Source organism: Muntiacus reevesi, chromosome 19, assembly GCF_963930625.1.
Source record: "Muntiacus reevesi chromosome 19, mMunRee1.1, whole genome shotgun sequence".
NCBI classification, from domain to species: Eukaryota; Metazoa; Chordata; class Mammalia; order Artiodactyla; family Cervidae; genus Muntiacus; species Muntiacus reevesi.
The window spans coordinates 2740417-2756357 of NC_089267.1; the positions used below are offsets into that span (position 1 = coordinate 2740417).

A 15941-nucleotide genomic window follows, 5' to 3' on the forward strand; every position below is an offset into this window, starting at 1 on the left:
TGTTTAGTTTCCTAACCTTATGAAAAAAGTTTTAAACTGGCAAGTGCACCAAGTGCATGCCATGATTTCTGGCTCTGGATATCTGTCTTGTTCTATACCTTGCTTTGGTGAAAAATACTGCTCACTAGTTTTAAAATGAACTGCTTCCCCCCCCCCCCCTCAGATTTTTGAAATGTTCTTAAGAAAGTTGATCTACAAGCAGTCTCTTATTCTTAAAAAGTGACTTTTTCTGTTGGAAGTGAAACTATCACAATTTCAGTTTCATACAAATAGGATCCTGTTACCCACTGGAACTTCTTATCTCTACAGTCGATTCAACTCAGTTGATCTTATTTAATATATCAGTCCCACAGTAGCCTATAATGTGTGTGTCTCACTGTTTATTCAACTAAAGGCTTCTTGATAAATATTGCAATATTTTTGTCTTTAAAATTGCTTCTGGAATAAACATCACTAAACATAAATTTATGCACTAGTATACTCTAATTGCTATGAAATTGAGTTTAAGAAGAAATAATTTTTAATTCACATATAATCTTTCAATTAATTTCTGAATTTGTTCTTATACATAGAAGAAATACATTCTAAATTTTTTGAATAGTCAATGATCTTATTCTTGTTGGAACAAAATTGGAAGTTCTCAGGAGTTGGGTAAGTACACTGTATCTGCATAACAGTCAGATTAAGTATAAGCTCCATGTTTTACACAGTACATAGCAAATTTGATGATGTTGCTGTTGTTGTTTACTCACTCAGTCATGCCAGCTTTTTGTGACCCCTAGGACTGCAGCATTCCAGGCTTTGCTGTCCTTCACTGTCTCCCAGAGCTTGCTCAAACTCATGTCCATTGAGTCGGCGAGGCCCTCAAGACATCTCATCCTCTGCCATCCCCTCTGTTCCTACCTCCAATCTTTCCTAGCATCAAGGTCTTTTTCAATGATTCAGCTCTTCGCATCAGGTGTCCAAATTATTGGAGGTTCAGATTCAGTACCATTCCTTCTAATAAGTATTCAGAACTACTTTCCTTTAGGACTGACTGGTTTGATTTCCTTGCAGTCCAAGGAACTCTCAAGAGTCTTTTCCAATACCACAGTTCAAAAGTATCAACTCTTCAGCACTCAGCCTTCTTTATGGTCCAACCCTCACATCCTCCATACAAGAGTAGCTGAAAAAAACACATAGCTTTGACTATATGGACCTTTGTTGGCAAAATAATGTCTCTGTTTTTTAATATGCTGTATAGGTTTATCAGGAGATCAAACCAATCAATCCTAAAGGAAATCAACCCTGAATATTCATTGGAAGGACTGATGCTAAACCTGAAACTCCAATACTATGGCCAACTGATGTGAAGAACTGACTCATTAGAAAAGACTCTGATGCTGGGAAATATTGAAAGCCAGGAGAAAGGGATCACAGAGGACGAGATGGTTGGATGGCATCACCAACTCAATGGACATGAGTTTCAGTAAGCTCCAGGAGTTGATGATGGACAGGGAAGCCTGGCATGTTACAGTCCCTGGGGCCACAAAGAGTCAGACACAACTGAGTGACTGAACTGATTAGGTTTATCATAGCTTTTCTTCCAAGGAGCTGCATGGTGGCAGTCACCATCTGCGTGATTTTGAAGTTCAAGAAAATAAAATCTGTCACTGTTTCCCCATCTATTTGCCATTAAGTGATGGGGCTAGATGCCACAATCTGTTTCCTGAGAGTTGAGTTTTAAGCCAGCTTTTTTACTCTCTTTCACTTTCATCAAGAGGCTCTTCAATTTCTCTTCTCTTCTTATTATAATAGTGGTGTCATCTGCATATCTGAGATTGCTGATAATTCTCCCAGCAATCATGATTCCAGCTTGTGCTTCAACCAATCTGGCATTTCACATGATGTACTCTGTATATAAGTTAAATAAGCAGGGTGACCATATACAGTCTTGTAGTACTCTTTTCCTAATTTTGAACCAGTCTTTTTTTTTTTTTTTAAACAGCACTGTGCAATTTTACTAACCATTCAAGTACTGTAGCATCTGTAAGATCCGGACACAATTGTGATTTTAAAGCGAACACATATTCAACATCTAACAATTTGAAAGAAGCCACTACATACTCTTTTCACAGGCATGTTTTCGTGGAACCAACACAGTACTAGCCATTAAACCCAGCATACCACGTGTACTGAAGTAGAAAAAAATGTAACAAGAAAAATAGCTACATTAGACAGACTTCAACACTTTAGAGAAAGGGTAATATACATTTCATTTCTCCCCTTTTGCCCCTAAATCAACATCATACCGTCTGAATTTGTCCTACATCAGCTTCCAGAATATTTTCCAGGGGGAAAAAAGTAAAATGACACTGGCCAGTGCAGTCTTAAGATATTTAGGAAGGGAAGGGGGAGAAAGTCAGTTCTCAGAACAAATTAGTTGGCTTCAGTCTCATCAGCGGGATCTTTGGATTCTTTGTTCTTCTGCACTTCTTCAATGTGCTTGTCCTTCTCTTGTAAATGGTCCAATTTGGCAGCCCTGTGTGCCCTCAGTTCTCTTTGTTGGCTTCCATCTTGTGGGTCAGCTTCTCTTCCGCCATTTTACTGACGTTGTTGTTCTTCTCTATCGTTTTCTGAAGCACTTCTTTCTCGCTCTCCTGTTTCTCACCAAGCTGCTTCAAGACTTCAGCTTCATGGGACTTGTGTCTTTCTTCTGCAGCTTCTAATTTCTTCTGAATTTCCTCCAGGAAAGATTCTTGTTCTTAAGAGGGGAAAGGGGAAATTCTGGGAAAGATTATTTTGAATGAGAGCTGAGAATCAGCTCAAAAGCCTGGCCAGAGGCATGTTTCTCCAGATCCTTCATCTGGATATCAGAAGAAGCCACGGTGAAGAGACGACAAGAGAATGTCAGTGTACTGTACACAATTCACAGGCAAGGAAAACCCTGCTCAGTCCAAGCCTCTGAGCACCACAGAGCACCACCTCAGGCCACACTCTGAGCACCAACAGATTCCGATGTGCACCAGTCTGTTGTTCCATATCCAGTTCTAACTGTTGCTTCTTGATCTGTGTACAGACTTCTCAGGAGACAAGTAAGGTGGTCCGGAATTCCCATCTCTTGGAGAATTTTCCACAGTTTGTTGTAATCCACATGGTCAAAGGTTTTGGCATAGTTAATAAAGCAGAAGTAGATGTTTTTCTAGAACTCTTTTGCTTTTTCTATCATCCAATGGGTGTTGGAATTTGATCTCTGGTTCCTCTGCCTTTTCTAAATCCATCTTGAACATCTGGACATTCTTGTTTCACATACTGTTGCAGCCTAGCTTGGAGAATTTTGAACATTAGTTGGCTAGCATGTGAGATGAACGCAATTGTGTGGCAGTGTAAGCATTCTTTGGCATTCCCTTTCTTTGGGATTGGAATGAAAACTGACATTTCCAATCCTGAGGCCACTACTGAATTTTCCAAATTTGTTGGCATATTGAGTGTAGCAACTTAACAGCATCATTTTTTAGGATTGATAATAGTAAAGATAAATATTATGTGTGGATGTTTAGCTATTATTCCTAAAATGTTTACAGAAATAAATATAAATGTATGTATTTATCACAGTCTATTTCAAATGTTTAAATTTTAACAGAATGTATGAGGAAAATTAAAAAAAAGAGAGAGAATAAATTTACTTTTTTTGTGGTATTTCCTTTCCCAGAGTAAATTATTCATTATGTGATGTGTCTTTCAAGTATAACTACTTCTTATCAGCATTAAAACAACTTATTGAGCTAATAGTACAGCCCCTAAAAAAAAATCATAAAAATTAATGGAATTTTAAAAGGCAACAATGGAATTTAGAAAGGCAACAAATCATATATACTGAGTTTCACCTAACTGTAATATGCAAAGTTGTGCCAGAGTATTTCACACTCTATAACGTTTCTCAGATTTCAAGTATATTTGTTCGTGTCTTCCTGATTCTGCTACATTTTCATGAATTCTTCACTAAATCACCTCACTGAATAGTTGGAAAAACTTGCTTCAGTATTATTCATAATAAGAAGAGATTAAATGAAAAATAATAAGGCATAGTTCTGGAAAAAAATGTACAGGTTTAATGTGTATTGGTTTATATTGTATGCAGGGAAATGGAAGAGAAAAAACAAACATCATTCTAAGTGCAATCTTTTAAAAAAAGGAAAATACTTTTTACTTCAGCAACTATTTTTTGTAACAAGACAAAGATGGTACTATAAAATAATTACTGGAATATTGTCCTAATACAAGTGTCTCAGTTTGCAGAACAGCTAAATGAATCAATTACCAAAGAATCCCACAGTGAAAGAGTTAGGTTTTTATAAGTTTTAGAATACAATTACACACACACACACACACACACACACACACACAGAATCAGTTGTGTAATAGAATCTGTAATCCTACAATGTAAGGTACCTGGGGCTTATTATCATATAGAATAAAGGAAGCCATTTTAAAAAATAATAAACTGACATTTTCATGGAAGGTATGTTGCATAAATAATTTCCTAAGGCCAAAAGTGTCTTATCACTAAGGTGGACATTATAGTAAAAGAAATGCCTTATTTAAATTCTAAAATTTTAGGTAGTGAAAGTTCTAAGAATTTGCTGCAATGTATATAAATATATAAATGTAATAAACTGAAATCAACCAATTAAAAATTTAGAAAATAGTGATTCCCTGGTGGCCCAGTTATTAGAACTTCCACTGCAAGGGTGAGGGTTCCATCCCTGGTCAGGGAACTAAGATTCTGTGTGTCACAATGAGCAGCCAAAAAAAAAAAAAAAAAAAGAAAGGAAAGAGAAACCCTATTGTTATAATGTTACCAAAATATAAAATTATATAAGCCAAGAATATTAATAGTTTCAAACTCAAGTGTTAAAAATAGCCAATGGTCCATTTCCTCTCCCTTAAACACTGTAAAAAATACTGGCAATCCAAAGTGCAAAGTTACTTTTAATACAGAAGACCAACAAAGGCAACAGAAGAATTACCACAAACTAGCAAGGCTATGGAAAACTGTAATGTATTCATCACAAGAAACAAAAGTATTCATAGATTTTCATTATAATTTATCATTAAAGTTTTTAATTTTTTGTAGCTAGCAATTCTGACAGAATTAAACAATGACTTTTAAGACACAAACACATTCAGCAAATGATAAAAAATCCCACCATGATTATTTCAACGATTTCAATATTTTAAGTAGCAAATCTCTCTTACCTTGTGAAATGTTCAAGTATGTTCTCTCCTCAGGGAAATTTCTAAAGACAATGCATAATTTAATCATGATTCTAATTAAATGCTGAGTAGGAACCCCACAGTGTGAAAGTTACATGGCAATGTCACTAATTATTTGTTACTTTAACTTGTGGTCTAAAACAATTCTAGGTAGCTTCAGGAAAGTATGCATAGAATTAGCAATCCAGAGTAGATATTTCTCAAGAATACTCTTGAGATGTCACTCATTTCATAATTATTGCCTACGAAGCACTTTTTTCATTGCCTTTGCAATTTATGTTATCTCTCTTTGTAGAAAAGTACACAAAATATAATTGTTTTTCATTATTGAAAAACATAACTATGATTATTCATAGTTAACCCATTAAATAATCTGCATGATATGCAAGCAATATAAAATAACTCTTGTATTAATAGTTGACTTCCTCAAGGACTAAAACGTAGCTTTTAAATTTTCAATGTTTTGGACTTCCAGTTCAACATGTTGGAATAAAAGAATGTGTGCTCACCTCCTCCTGTGAGAGCATTAATGTCACAATCAGCTGTTGAACAACCATTGACAGGAGGATACCTACCAAAAAAAGATACCCCATACCCAAAGACAAACAAGAAGCCACAGCAAGACAGTTGAATAGGTATAATCACAATAAAATCAAATCTCATGCCAGCCAGATTAGTCAGCCAGAAACTGAGAACAGTAATACCAAAGAAATTCTCCAACTGTTGAGAGGGTTCAGAACTCCACACCAGGTTTCCCAACCTGGGGACCCAAAAAAATGCCTGGGAATTCGCAGGGAATCTGACTCTGAAGGCTAAGGGATTTGATTACAAGACTTCAGAGGACTGAGGGATACAGAGACTCTACTTTTGGGGGGAACAAAGAAAACCTTGCATGCACCAAGACTCAGAGGAAAGGAGCAGTGACTCCACAGGAGACTGAACAAAAACTACCTGCTGGCGTTGGAGGGTTTCCTGTGGTGGTGTGGGTTGGCAGGGGCTTACCACAGGGATGGCGCTCTGGAAGGATCAGGCCAAGAATGGCCCCCTTTGTGCAAACCCTCTTGGAAGTTACCAATAACTGACCATAGAGTCCACAGACTCAAGGGTCGCCTCAGGCCAAAAAACTAGCAGGGAGGAGATGATTGGATTAAAGTTTTACTGAGCAAGGCCCTGCCCACAAGAGCAAGGCCCTGTCTTTCCCACCACCAGTGCCTTCCATCAGGAAGTTTGCACAAGCTTCTTAGCCTCCTCTACCAGAGAGAAGAGAGAAGAAGAAAGAAGAACTGCAATCCCACAGGAACCAAAGCGAAAACCACATTACAGAAAGTTAAACAGCATAAAAAAGAAGAAACTTATGTCCCAGATGAAGGGACAAAATAAAATATCAGAAAAACCACTAAATGTAGTGGAGATAGGCAACCTCCCAGAAAAAGAATTCAGAATAATAATAGTGAACATAATTCAGGATCTTAGAAAAAGAATGGAAGCAAAGGTTGAGAAGATGCAAGAAATGTTACCAAAGACCTAGAAAAAAATGAGCAAACAAACAGAGATGAATAATACACAAGACATACATACATGAATAGTACACAATCCATAGCAGAAAAACTGAGAGAGGAATAGAGAAATGACCTGAAGGACAGAATGGTGGGAATTTCTGCCACAGAACAGAATATAGAAAAAAAGAATGAAAGAAATGAAGACCATCTCACAGATCTCTGGGACAACATTAGATGCATCAAAATTCACATTATAGGGATGGGTGCCAGAAAGAGACTAGAGAGAGAAAGACTTGAGAAAATATTTGAAGAGATAATAGCTGAAAACTTCCCTAACATGGAAAAGAAAATATTCAACTAGGGTCATGAAGCACAGATAGTCCCAGGCAGAATAAAACTAAGGAGGAAAACAACAAGACACATAGCAATCAAACTGATAAGAATTGAAGACAGAGATAAAAATGTTGTTGCTCAGTTGTGTCTGACTCAGGGATACCACGGACTGCACCACACCAGGCTTCCCTGTCTTTTATTATCTTGCAGAGTTTGTTCAAACTGGAATCCATCCAGTTGGTGATGCCATCCAACCATCTCATCCTCTGTTGCCCCCTTCTCCTCTTGCCGTTAATCTTTCCCAGCATCAGGATCTTTTCCAATCAGTTCGCTCTTCGCATCATGTGACCAAAGTATTGCAGCTTCAACTCCAGCATCAGTCTGTCCAATGAATATTGAGGGTTGATTTCCCTTGGGATTGACTGGTTTAATCTTGCTGTCTAGGGGATTCTCAAGAGCCTTCTCCAGCACCACAGTGTGAAATTATAAATTATTCAGTGCTCAACCTTCTTTTTGACCAATTCTCACATGTGTACATGCCTGTTGGGGAAAAAAAAAAAAAAAAAAGGTAGTTTTGACAAATAAGAACCTTTGTCAGCAAAGTGATGTCTCTGTTATTTTTAACATGCTGCCTAGGTTTGTCATAGTTTTCTTCCAAGGAGCAAGAGTCTTCTAATTTCATCGCTGCAGTCACTGTCTGCAGTGATTGTGGAGTCTAAGAAGATAAAGTCTATCATGATTTCTATTTTTTCCCCATCTATTTGCCATGAAGTGATGAGACTGGATGCCGTGATATTAGTTTTTATGAATTGAGTTTTAAGCCAGATTTTTCACTCTTCTCTTTCACCTTCATCAAAAGGCTTTTTAGTTCTTCTTCACTTCTGCCTTTAGGGTGGTGTCATCTGCACATCTGAGACTATTGATATTTCTCCTGACAATCTTGATTCCAGCTTGAGCTTCATACAGTCCAGAATTTCACATAATATGCTCTGCATATAAGTTAAATGAGCAGCGTGACAATCTACAACCTTGAAGTACTCTTTTCCAAATTTTGAACCGGTCCATTGATGCATGTCTCTTTTCTATCTCTTTCCTTCTAGTCCTGCATGCAGGTTTCTCAGGAGGAAGGTAGGGTGGTCTGACATTCACATCTCTTTAAGAATTTTTGGCAATTTGTTGTGATCCACATTGTGAAAGGCTTTAGCATATTCAGTGAAACAGAAGCAAGTGTTTTTCTAGAATCTCATTGCTTTTTCTGTGATCCAATGAATTTTGGCGATTTGATATCTGGTTCCTCTGAATTTTCTAAACCCATCTTGTACATCTGGGAGTTATTAGTCCATGTAGTTTTGAAGCTGAGCTTGAAAAATTTGGGGCATTATCTTGCTAGCATATGAAATGAAAGGAATTGTGTTGCAGTTTGAAATTCCTTTGGCACTACCCTTCTTTGGAATTGGAATGAAAACTGACATTTTCCAGTACTGTGACCACTAAAGAGTTTTCAAAATTTACTGGCATGCTGAATGCAGCACTTGAACAGCATCTTATTTTAGGATTTTAAATATCTCACCTGAAATTTCATCATCTCCACTAGTTTCGTTCATAGTAATGCTTCCTAAGACCCACTTGACTTCACACTTCACTCCCCAGGATGTCTGGCTCTAAGTGAGTTATCCCACCACAGTGGTTTCAACATTTTAATTTAAAACTATTCATCACAAAAATCTAGTACGTTATCCATGATATTGAAGTGAAGCAGAAACCAAAAGTATTTCAAATTTCAAATAAGATTCTACAGTACTGGATGTGTATTTGTATATATTTGGTAAAGCCCATCACTGAATTTTACTACCTTAATTTTTCATGAGGCAACTTCTGGTGCCGAAAATGAACCAGTCTCGTATGCATGAAAGCAAACTAAAAAACAAAGAAACCAAAAAACCTTTTCACCAACCTCTCCAGGGCAAGACTGAAAGAGATTCCCCCCACCTCATTAACAGATGCATTGATCACAAGTGTTTGCAATATGAAAAATTTTATCAAGTCAAGCTAAACAAAGTTTCCTTAAAAATAATTCTTGAGATTGAAATTGTATGCATAATTGCAAGTATTTTTTTGAAGGATATAGTGAAAAAATACTCGATTACTTTTAGAATCTTATCATTATGATAACAAGCTTTCTATTTTACTTCACATTTGCTTTACAAGACAGTATTATACACTATGAACATTGATACACTATGAACATTGTGCCCTAACCGAATTATATCAACTTGGAAAGTAATAATAAAATGTCAGAAAGCTAAATGATGATAGAAATTAGTTATAATCTCCAAAGCTCAGCTTACTTTTTTTGTTATAAACCTTATAGAAGAAGCTAATAGCAAACTGACTTTTAATGACCTATCTTGCTCTCACATAAAACCTGAATGGTCATGGAATTTCTCCTTAAGCATCAGAATTTGATTGATCATTTATCTTTTGGAATGTTGTAGTTTTTACTAAAATAATTTAAAATAAATCTTATAACTCATAGAAGGTAAATGGGAAGATATTTGTCCAGCCTCAGCATTTTATATATTTTTAAAGATATTTTAAATTAGTTTTCTTATTGGAGTATAGTTGTTTTGCAATGTTGTGTTAGCTTCTACAGTATAGCAAAGTGAGTCAGCTATACAAACATCTCCTCTATTTCTGTACTTCCTTCCCATTTAGGTCACCACAGAGCCTTGAACAGAGTTCCTTGACCTACACAGTAGATTCTCATTAATAGATTCTCATTAATTATCTACTTTATACATGTTATCAGTATATATGTTGAACTTAATCTTCCTATTCATCCACCCATCCCATCCCCTTTTCCTCCTTGGTGTCCATACATTTGTTCTGTGTGTCTTTGCCTCTAGTAAGAACATTAATGCTTTGGAAACCCTGCTTGAAGTTAGCTGACATAGAAAAGATGGACTTATTAATCCTTTTGAAATTCTTTCTTCAGTTCTATTCTGAGTTTTCAGTCTGAGACTTATGCAACGGGACATATACAAGCTAATAAGAATGCTAACTGTACTCCAATTAAAAAATAATTGAATGAATGAATGAGTGAATACATGCATACATACATATTACCTAACAAACTATCATTTGAAGATTCCCAAAGCCCATGGGCTTCCCAGGTGGCGTTAGTGGTAAAGAACCTGCCTGCCAATGCAGGAGATTTAAGAGATGTGGGTTTGATCCCTGGCTCAGAAATATCCTCTAGAGGAGGAAATGGCCACCCATTCCAATCTTCTTGCCAGAAAATCCTATGGACAGAGGAGCCTGGGGAGGCTACAATCCATAGCGTCGCAAAGAGTCATACGTGACTGAAGCAACTTAACACCCACTCAAAGCCCATTCTATCGATCATTCTACTACTTGAAAAGGAGAAAATAAATGAGAAGTCAGGCCTACATCTTAACACTATATATTTTTGAATAGCTAAAACAACATATATAATACTTACATTTTCCTTGATACTTAAGCATATTCCATATGTTTATTATGACATGCATCATTTTATATTTCTAACAAACAAGTCAATCCTATAGGAAATCAACCCTGAATATTCATTGGACAGACTGATGGTGAAGCTGAAGCTCCAAAACTTTGGCCATCCTATGTGAAGAGTCAATTCACTGGAAAAGACCCTGATGCTGGGAAAGATAGAAAGCAGGAGGAGAAGGGGATGGCAGAGGCCAAGATGGTTGGATGGCATCTCTGACTCAGTGGACATGAGTTTGAACACACTTATGGTGATGGTGAAGGACAAGGAAGCCTTGTGTGCTGCAGTCCATGGGGTCACAATGAGTCAGAAACGATCGAGCAACTGAACAGCAAATCAAGCAGAGAAGGATATAGCTGAATCCTCATAAGGACAAAAATAATACATTTTAGTCAACTGAGCAATATAATTGAAAACAATCAGAGTATTTTACAAAAGATAAAGCTTTGTATGTTGAATCTCTGAGGTTTGTCACTGACTACCTAATTATTATAGAGAAGACTGATTTTCTGTTGCCAACTATGTAGATCACACTACATTGAAAATAGCTTCCAATTTTGGTCCTTAAGAATTTAATTAGGAGAAATTAAAAGACATAAAGGTAAAGTAGGTAATAGTGACCTTCAGAGAAAAATCTTAAAAGTATGCCAAACAGTATTCCCTGGCCATCCTGTGGTTAGGATTTCAGGCTTTCATTGTCAGGTACTGGATTTGATCTCTGGTCAGAGAACTAAGATCCTGCAAGCCTTGTGATGTGGCTAGAAAAGAAAAAAAAAAAGTGTATTTATTTAGGATATTTTGATTGTGAACTTATATTAAAAGTTTATAAAGTGTTTAATACTGCCATGATGATTTAGAAGACATAGAATGTATTATATATGCCATGAGAAAATAAGAAAAAAATATATTAATACAATGCAGTCAAATAATCAAATTTGGCTAAGTCAGTAAATAATCTGCCTGCAATGTGGGGGACCTGGGTTTGATGCCTGGGTCAAGCAGATTTCCCTGGAGAAGGGAATGACAACCAACTCCAGTATCCTTGCCTGGAGAATTCCATGGACAGAGGATCCTGGTAGGCTACAGTCCATGGGATTGCAGAGTCAAACATGACTGAGCAACTAACACTTTCACTTTGTTTAAGAAAGAAATATAAGTCCAAAACACTGAGGATGGTGACTGCAGGCATGAAATCAAAAGATGGTTTATCCTTGGAAGGAAAGCTATAACAAATCTAGATAGCATTTTAAAAAGCAGAGACATTATTTGCTTAGAAAGATCCCTATAGTCAAAACTGCTTTTTCCAGTAGTCATGTATGAATGTGAGAATTGGACCATAAAAAGACTGTGTGTGGAGGAATTAGTGCTTTTGGACTCTGGTGTTGAAGACTCTCAAGAGTTCTTTGGACTGCAAGGAAATTAAATCAGTCAATTCTAAAAGAAATCAGCCCTGAATATTCATTGAAAAGATTGATGCTGAAGCTGAAGCTCCAATACTTTGGCCACCTGATGTGAAGAGCTGACTCATTGGCAAAGACCCAGATACAGAGAAAGATAGAAGGCAGGAGGAGAAAGGGATGACAGAAGATGAGGTGGTTCAATGGCATCACTGACTCAATCGATATGAGTTTGAACAGACTTCTGGAGATGGTGAAGGATGGGGAAGCCTGGTGTGCTGCAGTCCATGGGGTTGCAGAGTCTGACATGACAGAGCAATGTATAGTAACAAAGCCAAAAAAGAAAACACACACACACACACACACACACACACACATACACACACACTTTATAATTTTGTATGAGTGAAAGTGTGTTAGTCACTCAGTCATATCTCACTCTTTGAGAATCCATAGATTGTAGCCCACCAGGCTCTTTTGTCCAATGAATTCTCCAGGTAAGAATACTAGAGTGTGTCAATACCCCTTCTCCAGGGGAGTTTCCTGACCCTGGGATTGAACCTGAGTCTCCCACATTTCAGGAAGTTTCTTTACCATCTGAGCTATAGCTTTGTATAAGGGATATTAATTTGAACTGAAATTTGCCCCACAGAAATTTACAGCTTTATGATGAGAATAATAAAGGAGAATAGAGAAATCCACTTGCCACTGTTCTTGTAGATTTTATCATGTTGAATAGATAATATCATCCTATTTTAAACTACTTTGAGGCTGTGAGTCATACTGCTTGTTACATTATAGCAAATATTAAACCTCATTGATTTTCTCGTGTCATTGGTTCTTTTGGAACATGCTTCCTGAAAAAGATGATGGTTTATAGATCATGTTCTGTAGAACTGTAAAATATTTAGCAGCAGTGAATGAGAGAGTGAGAACTTCTTGTTCCTTCACTGTAAATCTACTACCCATTCCAAAATATAAATCAGAAGAATAGAATATACACCAAGATAGAGCAAGAGACACATCAAATCAAGTGTTACAAAAATATAATGTACTATTGAACATCAGTAATTCTTTCCTGACTTATAAAACTGATATTATATCTTTAAAATATTATATGCTCTGAAATAGTTTTATATAAAAATCTGTTTCAAGCAATTATTATAAAATACAATAAGTCATACAGTTATTTTTTTCATTTTTGTATGAGAAAATAAACAATTCTAGTTAGCAATTTAAATTTTGTTAGACATTAATGAATGTTGCCTGCATATTTCACATTGGCAGACATGAAATAAAGCTTAACTTTCTATTGATAAAGTACATAAATAAATTTGCATGAAGACAACTTTTGTATTTCATTCTTGAATTAATTATCTTGCAATCAAAGTAATAGTTAAGATTCAGTTCCACAAGGCCAAAGCTTAAAACAATGTGCTATGATTATGTTGACAGACAAAAATATTATAACTAAAATTTCATCCATATCTTAACTATATCCTTGAGCAGTTACAATGAATAAAAAACACTTTTTTTAACGATAGCCCATGAATCCTCACTTCACAGAGATTAGATAATAATATGGGAAAGAGTACACACAGTACAAAACAATAAAAGCTGCAAAACAGAACTGCTATTATGGAAACAAAGTTTGGGTGATTTTTAAATGCTAAAACCTACCTCAAACAAACAGATGGTAAATCCAGATCAGTTTCTGTATAGAAAGGGGACGTAATGCTATATAATACATGCTCCTGTTGGATTTATGTGATTATAAGTAGGAGACTTTGCATTGTCTCTCACTGTCCGTAACAGATTAATCTTTCTTGTTCCCTTATACAAAGCAAAAAGGGTTTCCCAGATGGTGTTATAATGAAAAAGAACTCGCTTGTCAATGCAAGAGACATAAGGGACAAAGGTTCAATCCCTGGGTTGCGAAGATCCCCTGGAGAAGGGCATGGCAACTCAACCCAGAATTCTTGTCTGGAGAATAGCCCGGACAGAGGAGCCTAGCAGGCTATAGTCCATAGGATCGCAAAGAGTTGGAAACCATTGAAAAGACTTAGCATGCTTGCTTGTACTAAGCACAAAATGGATTTAAATTTTTCTACAAACAAAAAAATAAATTAATAAAATTATCATATTTGTTCATCTTCAAAAATAAAATTGCCATCATATTTTAAAAAATATCCTATAAATTTCAGAAACCTTTATGACCAGAATAATCTCACCCCCATTTGTCAAGCATAACCATTGGCACTTTAGGTTTATTTAAAGTTAGCTAATATGTCACCATAATTTGAAAAGGGTTATGGATCATACAAAAGCAAAATCTGTTAAAAGACAAATTATAATTTGATCTTTCAAAGTTTCATCTAATGAATGTAAAAGACAGAGAAAAGAACTGATTTTCTTCTTAGCAAATATTTTTTCCCTAAGTTCTGTAGTCATGACTAATACATATAATTGTTTCAGTTCATTTAAGTGGAGCAATTAAAATGTATAAAGAGTGAAAATTATTTTGACATCTGCAGGAATGTATTATAAACATCCTATTTGCAACTTAACGGTGACAAGATATTTTATTCAATTTCAGAAATTTAAAAGTTAAATATCAGTTAATATCAACAATATATCTATTTTTCTTAATTAAGTTTTGGTTTTTTTTTCTCCAAGTGTTAAAATGTAAATAAACAACATCTGTAAAATTTATCCTTGTGGAGAATTTGATTAGTTTTTAAAAAGCCAACCAGTAAAATTAAAAGACTAGTAATGAAAGGAGTTTTGGAAAGTGATTTTAGGGCTCCAAAATCACTGCAGATGGTGACTGCAGCCATGAAATTAAAAGATGCTTGCTCCTTGGAAGAAAAAGCATTACCAACCTAGACAGCATATTAAAAAGCAGAGACAATACTTTGCCAAAAAAGGTCCGCTAATCAAGGCTATGATTTTTTTTCAGTAGTCATGTATGGATGTGAGAGTTCGACCATAAAGAAAACTGAACGCTGAAGAACTGATGTTTTTGAACTATTGAGTTGGAGAAGACTCTTGAGAGTCCCTTGGACTGCAAGGAGATCCAACCAGTCCATCCTAAAGGAAACCAGTCCTGAATGTTCATTGGAAGGACTGATGTTGAAGCTGAAACCAATGCTTTGACCACCTGATGCAGAGAACTGACTCATTGGAAAAGACCCTGATGCTGGGAAAGATTGAAGGCGGGAGGAGAAGGAGATGAGAGAGGATGAGGTGGCTGGATGGCATCATTGACTCAATGGACATGAGTTTGAGTAAACTCCGGGAGTTGGTGATGAACAGGGAGGCCTGGAGTCATCCATGGGGTCGCAAAGAGTCAGACACAACTTAGTTACTGAACTGAACTGCCTGAAGGAAAGGAGTTGCTTTCATTTTTTTTTTTTTTTTTTTTTTGTGAAAATAGCATTGAGATACATTAAAATGAGAAGAATGGTCTTACCACAAACTAAATGTTAAAGTGAGAAAGAGAGCTGCTTTAAGGTAAGATAATATCAGGCATTGGCTGAATTTTCATATTCCAAATTTGAAGAATTAATAGAACATTCAGTTACCTGTGGTTATCTACCATTTAAAAATGCAATAGTATTTGCATTTCTAAAGCGTATACACTATAAATGTCATAGTTAGATTTGCAAAATAAATAAGGTAACCCAGACAAAAATCGAGAAATAGAAAAAGAGCAAGGAAAGACATTTGAGCAGAACTTATATTTAAGTGGTATGAGGAACGAGAGAATGGTTAGAAATCACTGTAATCAATGGTGGTCTCAAAAAGAATAAAAAGAAAAAAAATGGAGAAAAATAAAGAATGAGAACATTATTTATGGGTCTGAATGGCTAGAAGATGAATTGGTAAAGGATTTCTCACTGGAATTGCAAATAA

General features: G+C 36.1%; 1 pseudogene; it reads right to left on the bottom strand.

The window, feature by feature from the left end:
• Positions 1-2398: 2398 nt before the first annotated feature.
• LOC136150941 (stathmin-like) overlaps positions 2399-15941 on the bottom strand; it is a 40817-nt pseudogene continuing 27274 nt past the window's right edge.